Source organism: Lepus europaeus, chromosome Y (genome assembly GCF_033115175.1).
Source record: "Lepus europaeus isolate LE1 chromosome Y, mLepTim1.pri, whole genome shotgun sequence".
NCBI lineage: Eukaryota > Metazoa > Chordata > Mammalia > Lagomorpha > Leporidae > Lepus > Lepus europaeus.
In genome coordinates, this window is record NC_084851.1 from 7,646,855 (window position 1) to 7,670,547 (window position 23,693).

Here is a 23,693-nt window from a genome sequence, read left to right on the forward strand (position 1 = left end):
ATACATATTCTTGTCCATTTTTTCTGTTTGGTTTTTAGATTTTTACATTGATTTGTAGCAGTTTCTTATGTAATAGAGTAAGAGAAACTGTATGATTCATATCTTATAAATATTTAAGATTTTTTTCAGCTGCTTTGAACTTTATTTGCGAAAACCAGAAGCTTAAAAATATCAAAAGGGCACACAGGGTGGCCTGTGGCCTTGGGCTGCCGCGACTGCCACGGAGTGTGCGCAGTGGCCCATGCCCTCTGCCAAGACCCCCGCAGTGGCCGCGCCTGCCCACAGCCCTGTGCTCAGCCAGCAGCTCAGCAGCAGCGTCTCAGAGATCCGTCACAGGGCCGACCTCTGACGCGTGTCTCTGGACGAGAACCACTTCACCCCTGGGAGCTAATGGTCAAGACCAAGGACAGCGTGGTGGAGATCACCGGCAAACACGAAGAGCGACAGGAGCACGGCTACCTCGCCCGCTGTTCCACCCGGAAGTACACGCTTCCCCCAGCGTGGACCCCACGCTGGTCTCCTCCTGGTCCCCTGAGGGTGCGCTCACCGTGGAAGCGCCGCTGCCCAAGCCGGCCACGCAGTCACGGAGATCGCCATCCCGGTCACCTTTGAGACCCGCACCCAGTTCGGCACCTGGAAGCCGGGAAGTCGGAGCAGCCTGCGCCAAGTTGAGCTGCCTCCTGCCTCGCCCAGCCCCCAGCACCCTCTGTGCGCCCTTTTGATGCTGTAAGCTTCTGGTTTTCCCAAATAAAGGTCAAAGCAGATGCAAAATAAAATTCCTTATGATGCATTGTGTGTTGAAATGTTTACTTTTCTGAATTTAAATATTTCAGTCTTTGAGTCCATTGGATTTACTGGCACATTTGAAGTGGCTTTACCTCACTGGAACATAGTATTTTATGATTTATTCAAGCTGTGTGTTATTTTACCTGCCTCAACTGTGTGGTTTAAACACCTCCTCCCTCTAGGTGGCTAGTCTATTTCCTTTAGCATTTATTGAAAGCCATATTAATTAATCTGAAATCCCACAACCATAGTACACCAAATTGTAGGAAACATTTTGGAGACTTTTATTTAAGTATGTATTTTCTATTCTAATTCAGTGATACATCTTACAGCATTAGTTCCCATTTTTCCAAAGAATCACTGCTGTGCATTTTTAGTTGTCCTTTATGAACACTTGAACGGTTACTTCAGATTGTTTAATTCCTTAAAATCTTCTCATTATATTAGTGAGTGTGTAACCAGTCCATTCACGGCCATGGCGTGATCATTGAAATATTTGTATTAAAATAAAGAGAGCAAACTTCATGTATTTCAGGTACCAGGCTGTTTTGATTGTAACTGTCCCATAGAATGTCTTAAAATCTGGTCTTGTGATGCCTCCAGCTTTGTTTTGCTGTTTAAGATTGTGTTTGCTATTTGGTGTCTTTGTGCTTAATATGGATTTTAGCATTATTTTTTAGATATGAGAAAATGTCCTTGGTATTTTTATTGCAATCTCATTGAATCTGTAAGCTACTTTTTGTAGAATGGACATCTTGATGACATTAATTCTTCCATTCCAAGAACATAGGTGGTTTTTCCATTTTTTCCTTCTTCTGATATTTCTTTCTTTAAAATTTTATAAATTTCACATCCTTGATTAAATTTATTCAAAGGTATATAGAGTTGTAGTAGCTACTCCGAATGGTAGTGATATTTATGTTCTTTCTCAGCGGTGGCATTATTTGTGTATTCAAATGCAATTGATTTTGAGTGCTGATTTTATATCCTGCAGTTTTACCAAGCTCTCCTATGAGTTCTAATAGTCTCTTAGTGTAATTTTTTTTTGGTTCTTTCTCTATAGAATCATGTTTCCTGTAATGAGGGATAGTTTGACCTCCTCCTTCCCAACTTGTATCCCTGAGATTTTTTTTTTTTTTTTGACAGGCAGAGTGGACAGTCAGAGAGAGAGACAGAGAGAAAGGTCCTCCTTTGCCGTTGGTTCACCCTCCAATGGCCACCGCAGCTGGTGTGCTGCAGCCAGTACACCACACTGATCTGAAGGCAGGTGCCAGGTGCTTATCCTGGTCTCACCATGGGGTGCAGGGCCCAAGCAGTTGGGCCATCCTCCACTGTAATCCTGGACCACAGCAGAGAGCTGGCCTGGAAGAGTTGCAAGTGGGACAGAATCCGGCACCCCAACTGGGACTAGAATCCAGTGTGCTGGCGCCACAGGCAGAGGATTAGCTTATTGAGCTGCTGTGCTGCCCATCCTTGTGATTTTTATTTCATGCCTAATGGCTCTGGGTAAAATCTCCAGAATTATATTAAATAGCAATTTTGAAAGTAAGCATCATTATCTGGTTTCAGATTTTAGTGGAAATGATTCCATATTTCTCAAAATCAATATGATGTTGATTGTGGGTTTGTCATAGGTGACCTTGATCCTTATGAGGTATGTTCTTTCTGTGCCTAATTTTCTTAAGGCTTTTATCATGAAAGGATGTTATATTTTATCAAATGCTCACTTTGTATGTATTGAGATAATCATGTGATTTTCATTCTCAACTTGTTAATGAGATATATCCTATTTATTGATTTGCATATGTTTAACCATCCCATATGTTCCATATAAATGATCTCTCTGATTTGTTGTTGCATTAGATTAGCTAGTATTATATTGAGAATTTTTGCATATATTTTCATCAGGAATATTGAAGTATACTTCTCTTTCTCATACTTTTTCCTTGTTTGGGAATTAAGGTGATGCTTCCTTTTTTTCTTTTCACATCCCTGAACCATTTTAAGTTAGTGTGGCTGTATTTTTTTCAGCCATGTTGAATCCAATCAGGAGTATGGAATTCTTAAGTAGAAATTTGAACAAACAAGATTTTTACAAATAAAATCCTTATGTTTTCTTTTCCTGAAGCATCTTCACGTAAAAGGTCAGCTTCTGTTTGATATTTATCTACCCCCAAAAGTGTGGCAGGCTATCACTGAACTAATTAAAAGCATAGTTTATAACTTGTACTGTAGAGGAAATATGGCTGCAACCAGAGTCAAAGAAAGAAAAATAGACCCCCCCAACACAAAGTTTGAATAGTGGCTGCTCACAATTGACTAGTGAAACAGCTACCTAGTGTTACCTTGCCTAGGGAGGGAAGATGTCCTAAGTTCTGCTTCTGTAACTCCATTTACAAATCTGTCCTAATAAATCTACACCTGATATCTCTTTTACAAACATAGAAGATCCCCCAACCATTGAAAATGTGGCCGTAAGTCAAGTAGGCTGCAATTTAACCCTACCAATGCTGCAACAGGTAAAGCATGATGCTTCTGAACCTATAAATATTGTAATAAATTTGGGATTATTGCTCTTTTATTTTGACAGGTAGAGTGGACAGTGAGAGAGTGAGACAGAGTGAAAGTTCTTCCTTTTGCCATTGGTTCACCCTCCTATGGCCACCGTGGCTGGCGCACTGTGGCTGGTGCACCACGCTAATCTGATGGCAGGAGCCAGGTGTTTCCCCTGGAGTCCCACAGGGAGCAGGGCCCAAGCACTTGGGCCATCCTCCACTGCACTCCCTGACCACAGCAGAGAGCTGGCCTGGAAGAGGGGCAACCAGGACAGTACCTGGAGCCCCGACCAGGACTAGAACCCGGTGTGCTGGCACCGCAAGGTGGAGGATTAGCCTAGTGAGCCGCAGTGCTGGCCTTTGCTCGGTTTTCAGTAAATGATTCCAGCTGAGCCTAATGGCATTATAAACTGCTTGGATTCTCTACTGTCTCTGATGCTTGTTTGAAGGAAGGGTGTTTCCCTCCCCAAGTTTCTGTAACAGTACATATTACAAGTTATAAGAGCTGGGTTTAGTAACCAGAATCATAAATCTCCTCCTTCTGAAGATCCATGTTTCTCTTGAAAAGAGGAAATGAAGTGGGTTGCCACTTCCTTTGAAAATGAAAAATGGTGACCAAAAAGAAATAGCATGAAGTCCTTACGTGATTTCCTGATAAGGTCAATAAGATGTATTTCTTCACTGAAAACAACTTTCAGAGTGTTTCTGACTACAGCAGGCTCAGAAAGCAGCAGCTGCACTGACCCTCTGGTAGCACTGAGTGTTAGGCACCTGATCCAAATCACCTTATTTAGGCTTCCATAGGAACAGTTCACTTAGTTAAACACTATCTGAAGAGGAATAAGTAATAACATGTGAAGTGTCAAAAAGCACCTACTGGGTGAAATAGAATCACAACAACAAATCTGAGTCTTATGCTAGAAAGATTATTGTATGTCATAATTCTAAAATGAGAAAAAAGTTTAAAAAATAAAGTTACATGAATCATAAATTATTTATGTATTAATTGTAACAATGATTATAACAACTGACATTCTGAATATCAGAATAAATATAGTAGAAGGATTAATTTACATGAAGGTGGATTGAGTGATCTGCTGAGATGTCATTTGAAAAAATTAAATTTAAAAAAAAAATCCTCCAAAACCGAAACTTGCATCAAGAAAAAAAGTGAGTGACTAGATGATATTTATAGAGCAGGGATCAAAGAACTCTGAAAATTCTGTGGCATAAAATGATTTGTTTTACATTGAAAGCATTTACATGATATCCTCGGTGTCTGGATAATTTGGGATGAGTTAATTTTGCCCTTTACACACCCATCTGCTACCCAGTATGGAACTTGCATTTGAACTGGAGCAGATGCAGCAAGGTCAGCTTTTTCATCCTCTGCTTACTACTCATCCTGAGTCCAGAGAGTTTTTCATGCTGGCTTACTGCTGCAGAAATGTTTCTACATGCTCCCCCCATTCCTTTCCTGTATCTGTGTTCAATTGAGCAGTGATCTGCCCCTCAGTGTCACCTTAGCTTGTGGTCTTTTCTCATTATGTGTATGCATTCGCATTTATCCCTTCTATGCATCTTCCATATTTATTTCATTGCCTTTCTAGAAAAGAAAAACACCAAATAGTGATGCAATAAACTATTAGGACTTGATAGTGCCTGATTATGACACAAGACAGTCTACCGGTACAAAGTAAAGGCAACCAATAGAACTGTTTGATTTATATGTCAACAATTCAGAAGTTGTAAAATACATAATTTTGGAAAATAAAAACTTTGGGGAAAATTTTCTCAACTATATCTTAAAATGAACCGTGACATAAATTATTACAATTGTATAACTCTGATGATTTTGTTCCCAAATTTACCATGGGAATAATGAAAATTACACAGAAATAAAGAAATACAAATCATTGTAGTATACTGTCATAGTACACTGTATATTCCTAGGAAATATGCTAAACTATATGAATTCAGTTTGATTGTAGAGAGACAGGGAGAGAGAGAGAGAGAGAGAGAGAGAGAGAGAGAGAGAGAGAGAGAGAGAGAGAGAGAGAGAGGGAGAATATCTTTCTTCTGTAGATTCACTCCCCAGATGGCGGCAATGATTGGCACTGAGCTAATCTAAAGCCAGGGGCCAGGAGCTTCTTCTGGGTCTTCCACATGGGTGGTAGGGGGCTCAAGGACTTGGGCCATCTTCTGCTGCTTTCTAAGGCACATTAGCAGACAGCTGGACCAGCAATGGAACATTCAGACACAAAACAGCACCCACATGTGGTGCCCAAGTCACAAGGAACAGCTTTATGCACTATACCACAATGCTGGCCCTAAGATACTCATTTTTAACTTTTCCACAAAGCCAATTAACTTCAAAGATTACTTGAGTGTTTAAATAAAAAATACGCTTAACAATGTAGCTTAATTTCTCTTAGACTTTTTAATAAGAATATCATTAATGAAAGTTTGAAGTTATTGATGAAACGTTTTACTGAAAACACCCTAATTTTTAAAAAATGCATAAAATCTGCCCATGAATAATTTTATAGTTGTCCACTTACCATTTCATCTCATTTCTAAAATATTATAGATATGTAAGTGTTTTGATGAACTTGAAGTTACCACACTATAATTAAATGAGCATAAAAATGCAAATCTGTACTTAAATTCTTTGACATTTCTTAACATTAGTGCATCCCATAGTATAAGGTTCAACTCTTTCTAATTGTTGACATTTTATATTCAAAAGAGAGAATTGGCTCTCAGAAGAGGTTTTGGCTTTTTAATGAATATAAATTTGTAGAATGGACACCACCATTTCAGGCTCCAGTGTTCAGAAGGCCTGGAAATTCTAGGCATGCTACAGGGTCTGGTTTTCCAATTCTCTCAGTTATTAAGTTGATAGTTATACCATGTCAAAAATTGTCAAATGGTGAAACTTTTTTATTTTGACAAGGCTAAAAATTCTAGGAGTTTAGTAACTTCGTGAAGATTGTTTTTTCTCTAGATATATTGGAAATATGTAGTCCTTTGCATGCATTATCTGTTTGAAAGGAATCTCTCTCTCTTTCTCTCCCTCTCTCTCTCTCTCTAGTTTCCCAGATAACAGGGCAATACACTCTATTACTTTGGCTATTCTTTATTATCTGCACATTAAAGAAAGAGTGAAGAATGTCAGTATTACTATTATGACATTGTTTTATGTGATTTGTCATCAGAGTAGTTAAAAAAACACTCTGAAGGTTTCCCACTATTTCAGATATGCAAAACACTTTATTAACTTATATTTATGTTTTCTTTATCTAGTTTTTAGCTGATTTTAACTCAAGTGTGTATCATACTTCTGCTTTCAAGGAGAACCAATTTCTCTAATTGCTCTACTTTGGATAGCCTCTATAAAAGGGATGCAAATGTTTTGCAGGATTATTTCAGAAGCAAGTGATAAATGAGTATGTAGGAATGGTGTGAAACTTTCTCTTTTGCAAAACTGCTTTCTCTCTGTGAGCTGACCTTAGTTCCAGCAAAAGGGCAGTGGTCAGAGGCCAGGTTCTGCTGCAGTGTGACACAGCTCTTAGCATGATTCCAACATGTGCTGTTTCTGGAGTGTGAGACCCTCTCTCTGTTCATAATAAGAACATATTTCTTCTGAGGATGACATAGCCAGCATGTAGAAAAATGGGCTCTTTTGCCTCATGTGCAAGCTCTCTGTATAAGAAATGCATTTGTAGTATCACTCTCCAGAGCATCTGGATAGGTACAGATTTCACAATTGTTGAGAATAGGAGTTTAAAAACTAATGTACACTTTGAAAAATATAGGTGAATTAAAAACATGATATTTATGCAGCATTAGATTTACATTTTACAAATTAGCTAACAATAATTAAATTTCAAAAAGCAGTTTATGTAGTTTGAAAAAAATATGAAAACAATGGTGAGTAGAATGATATAGGTTTTAGGCCGGCACTGTGCCTCACTTGGCTAATCCTCCAGCTGCGGCACTGGCACTCTGGGTTCTAGTCCTGGTTGGGGCACCAGGTTCTAGTCCTGGTTCCAGTACAGCTCTCTGCTGTGGCCCGGGAAGGCAGTGGAGGATGCCCCAAGTGTTTGGGCCCTGCACCCCATGGGAGACCAGGGTAAGCACGTGGCTACTGCCATCGGATCAGCGCGGTGCACCAGCCACAGCACGCCGGCCAAGGCGGCTATTGGAGGGTGAACCAACGGCAAAGGAAGACCTTTCTCTCTGTCTCTCTCTGTCCACTCTGCCTGTGGAAAAAAAAAGTAAATGTGGAATTTATAGTGATGTGTCCAACTAGCATGGATGAAAAGGCAATAACAACTATTCAAAGATCTTAAAATTCTGAATGTGGTGAGAACCCTAAGCAATAAATTAATAATGCAGCATCACATATGTAATACAATGAATGTATTCATATAAAATGCTTTCTCTTGAAATAAAATACAAAGCATAGACAATTACATATGAAAATAAACCATTGTAGATTTTAGGTTTTGGTTTTCCCAAACAAATCTCTTATTCAAGGAATATGAGTTTCAGGCATTTCATAAGTACCACTTTAGGATATTGTGATTCTTCCCACCACACCTGCCCTCCCACCCACACTCCCACCCCTCCTCCTCCACCCTTTCCCATTCCCAGTTCCATTCTCCACTAAGATTCATTTTCAATTTAATGTGTTTTTAGAGCTTTGTCCTCATGTATGCCTGTTTTTGAATGTGAATTACATATAAGACTAATCTAAGACTACTTTAACCATACTGCCTGTTGCCCCACTCCATATTTTATTTCCTTTTTAAAAATTATTAATATATCCAACTAAATTCTTGTGCATCATTGATTTATATTCTGAACATTTATGGATTTTGACAATAAATTTTTGATGTACTTTTGTTTTAGACCCAGAATGGAGAGTTTAGAACAATGTGAGAGTAGATAGAAGTTCAGAGCACTCTTCTGCTTTTCAGTTTTATCTTATTTGACTACCAATAAATAAAGTTTAAACAAACATTTCTTCTAAAATGCTTTTAATGAGTATTAGAAATCATGATTCAAACTATTTGCTAGTTAAATACCTTTATTTACCCACCTTGCAGAAATGAATATGTATGTAATATTTTCATATACGGTTGGTTAATAGACTATAATGTCATTCAAAAAGCTTAGTGACACCATTTTGCCCTTGTTTAAAAAAATGAAATGCATAAAAAGAAAAGATAATTGTGTGAGTATGGATCGTCCATGTAAACATTTGTAAGGTTTATTATTTGAAATCCAAATGAGCGAGTTTTTCTAATTTGAGGTGCTTTGACATGTCTTTTTCCCCCACTTTCTATGACAAACCACTGTACACCTTGTAGATTCCCTTGTCTTATGTTGTCAAATGAGGTCTGGGTTAGAATAGCACTTTTCTACATAGGATTCCAGATTTTGAGTGTATATGAAAGTGCTTATGGGGATTCAGGTGCTTGGATCAGAATTTGAAAGAACTTAATTAGAATAGGGCCTGCAACTAAAATGTTAACATCATTGACATTAGCAGTACTGTTAAGTATTTTTGAGTCTTTTTGTTCCTTATTTTATTCTTATTGTCTTTTTGATGTTTTGAAAATTTACAGCATGAAACAGTAAGACACTACAGACTGCTGCAGATGGCAGTTTATATATTGTTTATTTTACAATAAATCTCATGTCTGCAAACAGTGCTGGTATTTCTTTTGCTTTGTTTTTAAGTACATATTCACAAGGAGGTAACATCTGCCAATGGATGCATCTCAGTATAGACAGCAATCCAATTAGTAAAGTTGGGCACTCTGGATTTATGTGTAAACCATGCCAGATATCTAATAGAGAATAATGATAAAAATCTTAAAGATTTTATTTATTGTATTTGAGAGGTAGAGTTACAGACAGTGAGAGGAAAAGGCAGAGAGAAAGGTCTCCCTTCCATTGGTTCACTCCACAAATGGCCACAGTGGCCAGAGCTGTGCACATCAGAAGCCAGGACCCAGGCACTTATTCCTGGTCTCCCACATGGGAGCAGGGGGCCAAGGACTTGGGCTATCTTCTAGTGCTTCCCCAGGCCATAGCAGAGTGTTGGACTGGAAGAGGGGCAGCCAGGATGAGAACCAACACCCATATCGGATGCCATGCCACAGGTGGAGGATTAACCTACTGCACCAAAGCACCAGCCCTGGAATGATCAAACCCTTTAACTTCCACTCAGTTAAGTTTCTGATTTAAATTTCCCAAATTTGGATTGGCAATGTGGTATGATGATAAAGCTGCAACCTGTGGTGCCAGCATCCCACAGGGATGCTAGTTTGAATCCCAGCTGATCTAATTTTGATACAGCTCCCTGTTAATTCACCTGGGAAAGCAGTGAAAGCTGCTCCAAATACTTGAACACCTGCATTCATATGAGAGACCCAAAAGAAGCTGCTGGCTCCTGGCATAAGATTGGCCTGTCTCAGGCCATTAAGGGGAGTGAACCAGGGGATGGAAGATATTCTCTCTCTCTCTCTCTCTCACTCAACTCTGCCTTTCAGATAAATAAATCTTTAAAAACAAAAATGTACACAATTTAACAACTGCAGGTGTGATAGTTTAATTCTTTTTAGTAATAATGTACAAACATAGAAAAAGTAAGTTAAGAATTGCTTTGAATACTAGGTGATAAAAAAGCATTGTGGGATTCACAGAAGATTGCATAACTTACATGCACAAGGGCACATTGGACTATCTCATATGGGATGCTAGCACTGCAGGTGCCCCACAAAGAATTATTATAATAAATTTTTTGCCACAGTATCATGGCTTTCCATGCCTGAAATACTCTCATGGGCTTTTTAGCCAGATTTAAATGTCTTAAGAGCTGATTCTGAGGCCAGAATGCTGTTTAGGACTTCTGCCATTCTATGAGTCTGCTGTCTATCCTGCTTCCAATGTAGTATCACTCTCTCCTTTTTAATTCTATCAGTTAGTATTAGCAGTCACTAGTTTTGTTTGTGTGATCCCTTTTACTCTTAATCCTAGATAAACATTAGAGATGAATGCAAACATTTGTTTCTGTACCTGTAGCATGCTTTTGATTGTAACTGCCCTATAGTATGTCTTGAAATCTTGTATTGTGATGCCTCTGGCTTTGTTTTTGTTGTACAAGATTGCTTTAGCTATTTGAGGTCTCCTGTACCTCCATATGAATTTCCACATCATTTTTTTCCAGGTCTGAGTAGAATGTCTTTGGTATTTTGATTGGTATCACATTGAATCTATAAATTGCTTTTGGGAGAATGGACATTTTGATGATATTGATTCTTCCAATCCATGATCAGGAAAATTTTCCATTTTTCTACTTCTTTCTTTAAGATTTTGTAATTCTCATCATAGAGATCTTTGACATCCTTGGATAAGTTTATTCCAAGGTATTTGATTATTTTTGTAGCTACTGTGAATGGACTTGAACTTAGAAGTTCTTCTTCAGCAATGGCGTTGCCTGTGTATACAAAGGCTCTTGATTTTTGTGCATTTACTTTATATTCTGCTACTTTGACAAACTCTTCTATGAATTCCAATTGACTCTTAGTGGAATTCTGCGGATTCCCTAAAGAATCATATCATCTGCAAATAGGGATAGTTTGACTTCTTCCTTCCCAATTGTACCCCTTTAAATTTTTTTCTTGCTTAATGGCTCTAAAACTTCCAGTATTAAATGGAATAGCAATGGTGAGAGTGGGCATCCCTGTCTGGTACCAGATCTCAGTGGAAATGCTTCCAACTTTTACAAATTCAGTAGAGCACTGGCTATGGGTTTTTCATAAATTGCCTTGATTGTATTGATGAATGTTCTTTCTATACCCAATTTTCTTAGAGTTTTCATCATGAAAGAGTGTTGTATTTTATCAAATGCTTTCTCTGCATCTATTGAGATAATCATATGGTTTTTCTTCTGCAGTTTGTTAATGTGGTGTATCACATTGATTGATTTGAAAAGGTTGAACCATTCCAGCATACTAGGGATAAATCACACTTGGTTTGGGTGGATAATCTTTCTGATGTGTTGTTGCGTTCTATTGGCCAGAATTTTATTAAAGATTTTTGTGTCTGTTCATCAGGTAAATTGATCTATAATAATCTTTCTTTGCTACATCTTTTTCAGGTTTAAGAATTAAGGTGATGCTGGCTTCATAGAAAGAATTTGGGAGGATTCTCTTTTTTTTCAATTGATCCGAATAGTTTGAGAAAAACTGGAGTCAGTTCTTCTTTAAATTTCTGGTAGAATTCAACAGTGAATCCATCCAGTCCTGGGCTTTTCTTTGTTGGGAGGGACTTTATTACTGATTCAATTTCTGAACTGGTTATGGGTCTGTTTAGGTTTTCTATGTTTTTATGGTTCAATTTAGGTAGTTTTTATGTTTCCAGTAATATTTCCATTTCTGATAGATTTCCCTGTTTGCTGACATACCTCTGTAGTAATTTCTGATGACTCTTATATCTGTGGTGTCTGTTGTTACATTCCCATTTTCATCTCTGATTTTACTGATTTGGGTCTTTTCACAGGGAATGGGTATGTGCATCCAGTCAGCTACACCACCCCAGTGACTTCTGGCCCTGGGATGTTCAGAGGAAGATAGGAATGGTGAAAGAAGGTGAGGGCTGGGGAAGTACAGGAGCAAACTGGAGAGTAGAGTCTTCCTCACCAAGATAGATCCCAAAGTGAGGGCAAAGGGTCCATTGTAATCCTTAACTGGCTAGTGTTGCACAGTTGGAAATGGACCCCAGTGTCGTTACTCACAGGGTCCACAGTCAGGCATTCTTGGCCATCTGCCTGGTGCCCAGGTTCCCATGAGTACAGAGATCAGAGAGAGCCAGGGAATCCAGAGGTCTCAGTTGGACAAGCCAACAAGATAATGAGCCTTAATTTCTTCACCTGTGAAATGGGTCAGGATAGCCAACAAAGTCCCTGGGAAGTCATTTTGCTTCTGATCCACCTGCCTACCCATCTCCCCTCTCCATCCCTTTCCACATGGGCACTGACCCTTCAAGCCCACAACTCACTTTCCAGCTCACTAATAGCTCAGACTCATTACAGCCCAGTTGCTCTCAAAGTTAGAAATTATTGAATGCAAGCTCATAATTATTTTAAAAATAAACACCAACCACAAACATGAGGTATCAGCTATATGTGTAGTGGAATCAGAAGGCCATGCCAAGGTGGCCACTGGCAAGCGAGCGTCAGTCAGGAACGCCTGCTTTCACCTGACTCCCGGGGTCTGTGTGTTGACTCCGCGCCTCTTGCCACCACTACGCTGCTCCTCTCAGAAATGAACCCACTGCAACATTGTTGAGAAATCAACCGCAACATCTGGTGCGCCAACGTGACTGAGAAAGAAACAGCATGTCAAACTCGGCGAGGTCCCCCGTGGATTTCGGCAAGTAGGCCCCTTGGTGTTTTGTGTGCTGTTTGGTTCTGTGAGGGTGAGCACAGAACCCCCTCCTACGCCCCTTTCCTTGTCCTTGTCCTCGGTCTAAATGACCCCAGGTTAGCACACACCACCCTGAAGCGTAGGTCGCTTCTCGGCTCCTCCTTTTACTTTCGGTTTGCCCGGCAAATTCACATAAGGGACTGATCATCCCAGAATTAGGAACCAAGTCATCTTCCCTCACTCGAGAGAGGTGACGCTCCGGAGACACCGTGTGGGCATACGGCCTTGACCTAACAAATCAAGGAAGTACCCCACTAAGCACAGGACATATGTACGATCTGATACACCACTATCTGTTTGTCTAGCATAGGGAAACCTCCTACAAAATGCCATCCACAGTTGAGGTGCTAGGAATTTGCTTTGTTATGGCAGCAGTGCTATATGTGTTTTTCCTCTGACTAGAGTTGGCATACCGTGCCGCTCTTAAGCGCTCAGACATGGGAAAGATACCCCCCCCTCTCAGAATCCTGTGCAGATTATCAAAGATCGTGAATCTGTGAGTGATAGGAGCCTGACACTCCAGGTCCCTGTCTCACAGACAATGGTTGCTGACTTAGGGAAAGAGAGCTCCGAGAAAGAGAGCTCCGACAGTGAAAAAAACAACGTAGCAAACAAGGTAGCAATGCCTAGTCAGCCACCCCCCACATACCCATGGGATGAACTAAGAGGACCTTTACACAATAACTCATGCAATGTCATCCCATCCACACCCAGTGAGGATCCCCACATTTGTGGCAGTACTCGGACACCCCAAGCTCTCAGGGCAGCCACTAGATCCCATGACATCAGCATGTTTGCTGTTAATGTTGAAGTGTACACAAAATTCAGGCCCTAGATTCCAACGCCTGTAAAAAGGCTTCTATTAACCAAAGGTCGAGGATATGCTTGTGTCTTTCCAGAGAATGCAGAACAGCCCATTTGGGTACAGCCAGAAACATCAAGCCTGCAACTGACAGCCAACCAGAACCAGCAGAACAAGACCAAGACTCCGCCTTGTTAGCGGATGCACCTGCCCTATCATCCTACCCTGAGAAACTGCCCAACGCCATATCTGTTACTGTTGTGTACCCCACTAGCTCTGGTCAGCCACTCAAATGGCCCACAGCCTGTGTGTGGTCATGCCATTCCTGATAACCATTATTCATCATTCCTACCCCTATCTGAGCAAGCAATCCTGTGGTCTCTTGATTTGAGCGCTGGTTAGTCAATGATGGGTAAGATTCCCTGGGGGACAACCTAAGACAGGCACAGCTGCATACGGAGACGACATGGAAATGGGGTCAACAATGGTATGGCCAAGAATCATGCCTCCCGTTGCTCAAAAAATAAACGAAAAGGGGGAAATGTAGTGGAATGAGAAGGCCATGCCAAGGTGGCCACTGGCAAGCGAGCGTCAGTTAGTCAGGAATGGCTTTGAAACCCACCTGGCTTTGAAACTGCCTGGCGACAGGCTGTGATTGATGGCTCTGGAAACTGCCTGGCAACAGGCTGTGATTGGATGGATTTGAAACTGCCTGGTGACAGGCTATGATTGGATGGCTCTGGAAACTGCCTGGCAACAGGCTGTGATTGGTTGGGGTATAGACCGCCCCTTGACCAGATTGGCTGGTATTGGCTATATAAGCTGTTGTACCAACTGTAATAAATGAGTCTGCAGGCTGCTCGCCTCAAGCCTGCTTTCACCCGACTCTGGGGGTCTGTGTGTTGACTCCACACCTCTTGCCCCCACCACGCTACTCCTCTCAGAAACGAACCCACTGCAACATTGTTGAGAAATCAACCGCAACATCTATGTATATATTTTACCCCACCTCTTACGTCCTAAATATTTTCATTACTGTTTCTAAAAGGCTTGTTTAAGATTCACGAGGGGCCAGCACCACAGCTCAATAGGCTAATCCTCCTCCTGTGGCACCAGCACACAGGATTCTAGTCCTGGTCAGGTTGCCGGATTCTCTCCTGGTTGCTCCTGTTCCAATCCAGCTCTCTGCTGTGGCCCCAGAGTGCAGTGGAGGATGGCCTAAGTACTTGTGCCCTGCACCTGCATGGGAGACCAGGAGAAGCACCTGGCTCTTGGCTTCGGATCAGTGCAGCGCCAGCCATGGCAGCCATTTGGGGAGTGAACCAACGGAAGGAAGACCTTTCTCTCTCTCACTGTCTAACTTGATCTGTCAAGTAAATTTTTAAAAAGTGAAAATAACTTTAAAGGAAGCATCCTAGAATCTAGAACTACATTTTATAAAATTTCTAAAGCCAAAGGATAATTTCTATTTTATAAATTATATTAAAAGTAGATATGATGACATTTGGTGAAAACATTAATTGCAACTAAATTGAAGTGAATGTAAAACCATAAAAAACAGTGAATGTATAAAAAGCAGCATTATACCACCTGGAATAGTTTTATGATAAAGTGTAAAGGATAATATTGCAAATTTTCATTGATAACTTTGGAGTATAAAAATCAAAGAAGGCAAACATTATTTTAGACAGATCAGAAATTTACAAAATTTGTGTAGGCTGATGACATCACAATGAAAATGGAAACCAAGATTGCCACTGGTCCACAATATCACTATTGTTTTACTAAGATGTTATTGATACACAGGTTACAGCAATAGATGCAAAAACAAAACAATAATAAAAAGGATGTACATATTATGAATCAGATGCAATGTGATTACTGCAAGAACCAAGAAGTGTTTTTTGAAAGGAACAATGGTAGTATTAGAAGCAGACATGGGGAGTTTTCTGATAAGTATGCACATTAATATTGGAAAATATGAAAACATCTCAAAAACATAAAACAAAATACATACCGGATTTCACAACATATAAAGAATAAATTTAAATGTCTAGGGTTATACTATAGAAACTTTAAAATCAAAGGCAAAATTAGAGTTCCGTGAACATCCAGAAAGAGTTACCTGGATAGAGTGAATGAACACAGTAGACTAACATCTCCATGAAGCTTTGCAAATGGGAGTTTCCAGGAAACCTGCAAGTTTTTTAGCTGATAACTTCACAATCAGAATGCTAGCAAAGCAATTCATAGTTTCATAGCTCTGGGTTGGTTCAGATTAAGATATTGCATATATGCACTAGTAATAGATATAATATCAACAAAGTGAGGATTTAAAAGGATATGCAGTTATGAAAAACTCTTGTTATTACTGTGAGAAAAAAGTTAATAATTGGGAGGGGAAATAATGAAAAGAGTAGATACAAGCAAATTGTCTGAAAACCACACAATTACAAATACATTGCAAATGAATATAAAAGGGGCTGGCACCATGGCTCACTTGGTTAGTCCTCTGCTTGTGGTGCTGGCACACCATATGGACACTGGGTTCTAGTCTCGGTTGCTCCTCTTCCAGTCCAGCTATCTGCTGTGGCCCAGGAAGGCAGTGGAGGATGGCCCAAGTGCTTGGGTTGCTACACCGACATAGGAGACCAGAAAGAAGCACCTGGCTCCTGGATTCAGAAAGGTGCAGTGCTGGCCACAGCAGCCATTTGGGGAATGAACCAGTGTAGGGAAGACCTTTCCCCCTTCTCTCTCTCTCATTGTCTATAACTCTGTCAAATAAATTTTTAAAAATTTATTAAAAAACAAATAAATATAAATGAAAAAAAAAATTCTAGAGTTTTAGCAAATAAAGATCATGCACCCTATTACAAAGTTAAAGATGTTTGGGATTCCTTTTTCCCATATTGGAGTACCTGGCTTTAGTATGATCCATTCAGATAATGATCAACCTTACTGCTAATATACCTTGGAGGCACTAAGTACTTCATTTCCTGCCATCTATATGGGAGACTATGTAGAGTTCTGGTTACTGGCTTTGGACTGTCTCAGTACCAGTAGTTATGGAACTTAGGTGGGCAAACAAGTGGATGGAATATTTCTCTCTATATATTCCAATCTCTCATTTTTACACTCTGCCCTTAAAAATTTTTTTATATATTTTATTACTTATAACAGCTCATGGAAACCATTTGGAATTTGTCTTCTTTTGTATTTGTTTATTTCAACATTAAAATGGTTTTCAGTTGCATTCATTTTCTTGCAAAAGACAAGATGTCATTCTTTTTATGGCTGAGTAGTATTCCAACACATAAATATTAAGAGTACAAAAATATAATGTATATGAGTAAAATTGATATTTTGAGAATTTATTCTTTTTACAGATTTTGTCTCTACCATTGTGAAACAGGGTTTTTTTGTTTTGTTTTGTTTTGTTTTGTTGTTGTTGTTTTTTTTTGTCTTACTATCTGTTTAATTCTTTACTTAATAGGGGGTTAATGTAACTAGTATAGTATAAAATAAAAATATGTCATTGTAAAGTTAAAATAAAGAATAAGAAATGGGCTGGCGCTGTAGCCCACTAAGCTAATCCTCCTCCTGTAGTGCCAGCACTCTAGGTAATAGTCCCAGTTGGGGCTCTGGTTCTGTCCCAGTTGCTCCTCTTCCAGTCCCGCTCTCTGCTGTGGCCTAGGAGTGCAGTGGAGGATGGCCCAAGTGCTTGGGCCCTGCACCCATATGGGAGACCAGGAGGAAGCACCTGCCTCCTGGCTTTGGATTGGCACAGCACACCTGCCATAGCAGCCACTTGGGGGGTGAACCAACGGAAGGAGGACCTTTCTCCCTGACTCTCTCTCTCACTAACTCTGCCTGTCAAAAAAAAATAATAAGAAATGAAAAAGGAAGGAGGTTGAGAATGTGGGCAGGAGGGAGGGTTAAGGTGGGAAATATCACTATGCTCTTAAATAAAGTCATTTGTCCACCTTATAAATGTAAATATAATAATAAGCTAAAACAAGATCAATAACATAGATATTTTAAAAATTTGTTTCCATTATCCAGAACTGTCACACAATTTCAAAATTAAAAGGCAAACAAATTCTCATAAAATTCATCAGCAAAATCTGCAACATATGTTATCTGGAAAGAGTGAATGATCAGGTCTTGTCTAAATTTTATCTGGACAATTGCATTCATAAAATTTGCAAAGATAGGGTTACATAATTTCAGGGGGGTTATGACATATTATAAGGAAAAAGCCAACAGTTGTTTGGCAACATCACAATACCAGGATTAGCTTAAACTAGGGTATTACGATACACAAAAGTGGTTATAATTTCAAAGGGAGAAACAAAATGGTAAGTGGATGAAATGGTTGATATACATATTGCGATTACTGTGAAAAAATAAGAGGCTTGTTAAAAGCAACAGATGGGTAACAAGCCAGTTTCAGATAAACTGCTGAAAAATAGTCAGTTATAACTATATTATATATATAGGAAGCATAAATCAAGGATGTTATGAAATCAAGGACATTGATGAAATAAAAATATCTATAATTACTGAGGAGAAATTAATAATTTGGGGGATTCATAATTGTAAGAAAAGGATATATAAGAGATGTTAGTGTGAAATAGGCCAATAAAACTACACTTTAAAATTGAAATTAAAAAAAAATTGAGGAAAACTAAACCAAAGATCATATGACTTACCACAATGATATTAAAGAAGAATATATCTAGAATTATTATGTTGAAATTTTCAAAAATCAAAGATAAATGAAAATTCTCAAAAACTCAGAAAAAATTTAAAAATTATTATGCAGAAAGAATGACCAGATGAGCCTTATGTGTCTGAAAATATTTTGATGGTGTTGATGAACTCATAATTAAAATAACCAACAAGATGGTCATACATTCACAGTGTTAGTACTGGCCCACCATGCAGTATAAAAAAGATATATAAGTACTTGTTATAAATTCAAATACAAAAATAAGGAATAAATATAGATGTATAATAAAATACATTGTGATTACAATGAGAAAAACTGATTACCTCTAATAAAATATTGACATGTAGATTTAAAAGAAAATTAGGTTATTATAATTACAATAAAACAATAATAAACATTTACCATGAAATGTAAATAAAACAACCAGCTGCTGGAATAAAAAGATAAACATATCTAGAGACAATCTATTGACACTCTAAAAAATGTCAAAGTTAATCTCATAGTTTCAGAAATATTCACAATTGCTGAGAAATATGATACCCTAAAAAGGGGTATTGACCATATTTACCTAAAATATATTTGAAAACTATGCATGAATGTTCCCAGAACTTACACAACTTTGTGCCAATTAACAATTCATAATGAAAAGTGAAGCAAGATGGCCTGAGGTTAACATACCCACATTGGCATAGAAACAATTTTAGGAGATGACAGTTAAAAACTCAAGCACAAAAATATTAAATAAGGAAGTAGATGTTATGAAATCAAAAATACAATGAGAAACAATCGATAATTTGACAAAATTAATAGAGCAATAAGTAGTTATAAGGGAACTCGCTGGAAACAATATAACTACAATTGCCTTATAAGTGAAAATGAAGGAAAATTTTTCTATGAAATGTTAAATCAAAGATCAAACCAGTTAATATAATAATCTTAAAGAAGCCAGTATCTGGATCTATTCTGCAGAAACTTTCATTCATTGATGGCAAATATAGTCTCCTAGAAATTCAGATAAGTTAAAATGTATTATATAGAATGTGTGAAATATCAGGCAGGCCCATGATGCCTCAGGGATATAAATAGTTGGTTGTCAGAACATAAAGAAATTCGATAGAATGCATGACCTCATAGTAAAAACTCAGTCAATTTGGCCACAGGTTTAAATAGTACCACTGACTTTATTATAGGATGTGATGGTAATCTAAAACATAAGATAAAAAATAAGAAATGGATACTTATGAAGTAAACATATTGTGGTTAACTGAGTAGAAACGACTAGCTCAGTGGAGGAAATAGACTGAAAAAGAGACATAAGCAACATGGGTGAAAAATAGACCAATGAAATTCATTAAGAAGGGAAATTTAAAAACAACACTTACAACTACTTTAACTTTAGAAATTAAAGGAATATTTAGAATCCCATATATATCCATAAAAGGTAAGCAACATATTTCCTGGCCTGATAGTGAGGCCATATGGGGACTAAAACAGCAGATGGAAGATCTGTTTCTCTCTGTGTCCTTTCTCCATAACTCTGCCTTAGAAATAAATCAAATAAATTTATTTTAAAATTATAGCCAGTTCCAAGATTAATATTTGGGGCAATGGTTGCTCCATTTCCTTTTGAAGTTCAGTGATGATGACAATAGATTGTGGGCCCAGATTCGCAGCATCTATTCAATGGACTTCAAGAAAACTGGAGGAGATTCATGGAAGGTCGTATTTGCAGAACCATCTCTAGCGTGATGGCATTGATTTTGTGGGAGATAAAGACAATGAATTCTTTAAGGATACATGAACCAGATAAATTAGAGCTATAATAGGAATAAAAAGGCCCCATGAGATTCCAAATTAACCGTTTAAGTGCCTATAACAGAGTCCTCCACCTAGTGTCATAATTGAGACTGTTGTTCAAATAAATATACACCTTAATGAGTTTTAAGATTTTTGAGCTGGTTTCTACCTTTTGAGAGTTATTTATCCAAAAGGAACACATTTTCTTGAACAAGGCAAAAGTACCTCACCTGCCTTAGCTTATAGTGTTGAGGGCACAGCAATTTTTTCTTTCAGATTTATTAATTTATTTATTTGAATGTTGGAGTTACACAGAGAGAGAAGGAAAGGCAGAAACAGAAAGAGAAAGAGAGAGAGAAAGGTCTTTCATCTTCTGCTTCACTCCCCAATTGGCCGCAATGGCCAGAGCTGTGCCGATCCAAAGCCAGGAGCCAGGAGCTTCTTTCAGGTCTTCACATGGTTGCAGGGCCCCAAGGGCTTGGGCCGTCTTCTACTGCTTTCCCAGACCACAGCAGAGAGCAGAATTGGAAGTGGAGCAGACGGGACTCAAACTGGCAGAGGCCACAGCAATTTTACCAAACTACCTTTACCAGTGATTTGAGACTTTTTTGTGATGCCTTGATTTCCTTGACCATAATCTCCTAGGTGCCTAGAATTCTAAGAAGAAATGTCAGCCAGAAATATCCTTGAAGCATTTCTTTTTGAGTTTATATTGATACTATAATATCCTTGCTTTAAAATTAAGTAGAATAAATTATTTTGGATTTATGTTTTTGCCACTTATATGTATTTATTTGTAAATTAAATTGACAAATTTCATTTTAGAACTTTTAGAAGTATTTAATAGTATTTTAGAATTATTTTGTAAAATAAATCCTGTGCTTGAAAGTTAATAAATTCTATAAACTTACAAATTTATACTCAAAAAATTATAATATTATATATAAGATTCTATGTGAATGACTTTTTCATTTTTATTTTGTCTTTGAATTATTATCTATATATATTATCATTCTCTCATTTTATGCCATCTCTAGGACAAGACCAATCTTTTTTTCCAAAATTATTTGAAATGCAGTGACAAAAAGGGGGAGACACATACACACACACCTACAGAGAGAGAGAGAGAGAGAGAGAGAGAGAGAGAGAGAGAGAGAGAGAGAAAGAGAGAGATATTTCATCAACTGGTTCAGCACACAAATGCATGCAATGACTGACTCAGTCAGACCAATTCCAGGAGCCTGGGAACACATCTGGGCCTCCTCTGTAGGTGTCAGTGGTCCAAGCATTTTGGTCATCTTCTTTTTCCCTCATTGCCAGGGAGCTTGATTGGAAACAGGTCTGACAGAACTGGAACATGTACTCTGATATGGACTATTGGCAATGCAAATGACAGCTTAGTCCACAGTGCCAAAATGCAAGTCTGGCATAGTTTTCTTTTAATTCTTTTCTACTGACTTCTTTTCTTTTTAAATAGTAAACAAATTTCATGTGTTTCATATATGCAGATATAGGAACAACAATACTCTCACCCTCCTTCATGCTCCTTCCATTCTTCCTCCTCTCTTTTTTATTGGTTTAATTTTAACTGTGAGATTGACAATGACCTGTCCATTCTAGAAATTGTCTTGCTAATTTTCTATTCATAAACTTTCATATGCACTTAGAATCTGTTTACATGCTCATTTTCAGATGACCTTTGCTTAGTTTTGAGGAATTTTGATGTAACTAAGATTTTTTTTGAAATCCCACAACTTGCCATTTTCAATACAAGTGTCTTTATTTTAAGTTTAATATTCACCAGGAATGATGCTATAAGAGAGTTAGAGTGGTTTTGCTTATATTCTTTGTGTGTGTCAATTTGATCAATAATTCTAACCATTCCCCTTATAATTGTTTCTCAGTATTATTACTCTTACCATTTTTACCCAGTTGTACTCACAAAAATACCAGGATCATTATATTGCTATGTGCATTCTATTTTTAATTCTTATTAGCCTCTCACTTTGTTGCATTCCAATGTAAATAAAAATTAAACTTTTGCAAAACATGATTAGGTTTTTTTACCATTTTCATTCTTGTTAATAATGTCAATAAAAATCTATAAATGAATTGATGAAGTTTTAGTTACACATTTTCTGAAAGTTGGATATAGGATTCATTCATACTTTCAATGATATATGTTCTTCTTATTTCATTTTTTTATTTGTAGACACCAAATTCAAATTGGTATTTAATTTTTCTTTTTTTTGTTAAGATTTATTTATTTATTTGAAAGTCAGATTTACAAAGAGAGGAGAGGTGGAGAGGCAGAGAGAAAGAGAGAGAGAGAAAGAAAGAGAGAGGTCTTCCTTCTCTTCCATCTGCTGGTTCACTCCTTAATTGGCCATCACACCTGGAAAAAATAGTATTGAATTTTTCAATACATTAAATCTATTTATTTTTGGCATAAATTTATTTATTTATTTGTTTATTTTTAATACATTAAATTTATACACTGTTATGTTTAATTTATTCTAGCAAGTTGCAAGAATGGTTCTCAATTTATGTTCCTACAGCTTTCTATGCTTTGTAAATGAAACTTTAGGGGGTTTTAAAAAAATATTTCCTTTATTTGTTTGGAATTCTTGGACACATCTGTAGGCATTTCTCTGTTACTTATAGCAACAACAATATAATATTTAATATATCTGAATCATTCTAGTTTGTGTTTGAGTTAATTTTCATGTATGACATGAATAATGAATAATCTGTCTTACTCCAATTCTGGCAGAGGGGACTTGGGCTGATTTTCATCTATGATTTTATATGAGATTATCAATGACATGGTAACTATGGATGCTATGCATATTATCTTCTCATTCATCACTTTGCAGAAGTCACTAGGTCCTACTGTCATAATGTATGTTGCAGCATCACATATATACCATATTTATACACTATATATTATTTATTATTTATATTACATATTATGTATATATTACATATTTATCCTAGCCATGCAAACACATGATTCTGTCATTTTCATTGTGACGTCATGAAATTGCTCAATTTCCTTAAGATACACTATCAACTTCCATGTACTTTGTTTCTCAGAACTGTGCTTGAGCAGTCTCATGTCCTGTTTCTAATTATTTTTTTCTTTGAAGCTTTAAAAGCTAACTTTTGGAATTTTCCAAATGGTAAATTCAGACCTTTTTAGATTATGAGTATTATTTTAAGCTGTGTGATGTTTTCCTTATCTCAGGTCTTCTAATCTTTCTGTATTTTTTAATGTAAATTTGTAGTTATTTTCCCACGTCTTCTAAATATGCTTAGATTTAATTTTTATTACTACAATATTGTTCACTTCTATTTCCAGAAATCATAATATATTGTGCATTATAATTCAACACATTAGTGTGACTTTCATTTTATTTTTGAATTTATTCTAATAACCATCCTTTTTATATTTATTAACAGCATGGCTTATGCCAATCTTAGGACAAGTTACCTGTGGCTACATAGGTGTACTTTAT

The 23,693-nt window shown here is 37.6% G+C and overlaps 1 pseudogene; it reads left to right on the forward strand.

Annotated features, from left to right (window-relative positions):
* Positions 1–241: 241 nt before the first annotated feature.
* LOC133754061 (heat shock protein beta-1-like) lies at positions 242–672 on the forward strand (annotated as a pseudogene).
* The last annotated feature ends 23,021 nt before the right edge of the window (positions 673–23,693 follow it).